Source organism: Rutidosis leptorrhynchoides, chromosome 1, assembly GCF_046630445.1.
Source record: "Rutidosis leptorrhynchoides isolate AG116_Rl617_1_P2 chromosome 1, CSIRO_AGI_Rlap_v1, whole genome shotgun sequence".
In the NCBI taxonomy this organism is placed as follows: domain Eukaryota; kingdom Viridiplantae; phylum Streptophyta; class Magnoliopsida; order Asterales; family Asteraceae; genus Rutidosis; species Rutidosis leptorrhynchoides.
The window spans coordinates 369,817,621-369,820,127 of NC_092333.1; positions in this window are offsets into that span (position 1 = coordinate 369,817,621).

Sequence of the window (2,507 nt, forward strand, 5' to 3'; positions counted from 1 at the left end):
AGTACATCAGATTTGTTGCGCAGTGGAAAAACCCATACATAATCTGAAATGTCCCGTTCATATTGATTATAAACGTTCCATATTAATTGATTTCGTTGCGAGGTTTTGACCTCTATATGAGACGTTTTTCAAAGACTGCATTCATTTTTAAAAACAACCCATAACCTTTATTTTATCGACAAGGTTAAAAGGACACCACCTAGATTATCAGAAATGATAATCTAAAAAATATCACACTTACACACTACCAATACATATTGGTTAACAATATTAATATGTTACAACAAAGTAAATTTCGAATGCAGTTTTAAACAATATTATACAAGCATGCTTACTCCAAATCTTGACCATATATTAGCATGCAACAGCGGAAACTTTTAATAATCACCTGAGAATAAACATGCTTTAAACATCAACAAAAATGTTGGTGAGTTATAGGTTTAACCTATATATTTATCAAATCGAAATAATAGACCACAAGATTTCATATTTCAATATACATCCCATACATAGAGATAAAAATCATTCATATGGTGAACACCTGGTAACCGACATTAACAAGATGCATATAAGAATATCCCCTATCATTTCGGGAAATCCTTCGGACATGATAAAAACGAATTTGAAGTACTAAAGCATCCGGTACTTTGGATGGGGTTCGTTAGGCCCAATAGATCTATCTTTAGGATTCGCGTCAATTAGTAGATCGGTTTACTAATTCTTAGGTTACCAAGAAAAAGGGGCATATTTAGCTTCGATCATTCACCCATGTAATGTAGTTTCATTTACTTATGTCTATTTCGTAAAACAATTATAAAACTGCATGTATTCTCATCCTAAAATATTAGATTTTAAAAGTGGGACTGTAACTCACTTTCACAGATTTTTTCTTCGTCGGGAGTAAGACTTGGCCACTGGTCGATTCACGAACCTATAACAAATATGTACATATATATCAAAGTATGTTCAAAATATATTTACAACATTTTTAATACGTTTTATTGTTTTAAATTTATTAAGTCAGCTGTCCTCGTTAGTAACCTACAACTAGTTGTCCATAGTTAGATGTACAGAAATAAATTGATATATATTATCTTGAATCAATCCACGACCCAGTGTATACACGTCTTAGGCTAGATCACAACTCAAAGTATATATATTTTTGAAATCAACCTCAACCATGTATAGCTAACTCCAACATTACTGTATATAGAGTGTCTATGGTTGTTCCAAATAATATATATACATGGGTCGATATGATATGTCAAAACTTTTGCATACGTGTCTATGGTATCCCAATATTACATAATATATTATAATACATGTATAATACAATATAAGTTAGCTAGGATATGATTTGTATAGAATTGTTACAATATTTCCCGTAGCTACAACAATCAAAAAAATATCCAATCTTGTTTTACCCATAACTTCTTCGTTTTAAATCCGTTTTGAGTGAATCAAATTGCTATGGTTTCATATTGAACTCTATTTTATGAATATAAACAGAAAAAGTATAGGTTTATAGTCGGAAATATAAGTTACAAGTCGTTTTTGTAAGAGGTAGTCATTTCAGTTGAAAGAACGACGTCTTGATGACCATTTTGAAAAACATACTTTCACTTTGAGTTTAACCATGATTTTTGGATATAGTTTCATGTTCATAAGAAAAATCATTTTTCCAGAAAAAAAACTTTTAAATCAAAGTTTATCATACTTTTTAATTATCAAACCCAAAACAGCCCGCGGTGTTACTACGACGGCGTATGTCCGGTTTTACGGTGTTTTTCGTGTTTCCAGGTTTTAAATCATTAAGTAAGCATATCATATAGATATAGAAAATGTGTTTAGTTGATTTTAAAAGTCAAGTTAGAAGGATTAACTTTTGTTTTCGAACAAGTTTAGAATTAACTAAACTATGTTCTAGTGATTTCAAGTTTAAACCTTCGAATAAGGTAGTTTTATATATATGAATCGAATGATGTAATGAACATCATTACTACCTCAGGTTTTGTGGATAAACCTACTAGAAATGAGAAAAATAGATCTAGCTTCAAAGGATCCTTGGATGGCTTGAAAGTTCTTGAAGCAGAATCATGACACGAAAACAAGTTCAAGTAAGATTTCCACTCGAAATAAGATTGTTATAGTTATAGAAATTGAATCAAAGTTTGAATATGAGTATTACCTTGTATTAGAAAGATATCTTACTATAAATAAGAAAGATTTCTTGAGATTGGATGATCACTTTACAAGATTGGAAGTAAGCTAGCAAACTTGGAAGTATTCTTGATTTTATGAAACTAGAACTTATAGAATTTATGAAGAACACTTAGAACTTGAAGATAGAACTTGAGAGAGATCAACTAGATGAAGAAAATTGAAGAATGAAATTGTTTGTAGGTGTTTTTGGTCGTTGGTATATGGATTAGATATAAAGGATGTGTAATTTTGTTTACATGTAAATAAGTCATGAATGATTACTAATATTTTTGTAATTTTATGAG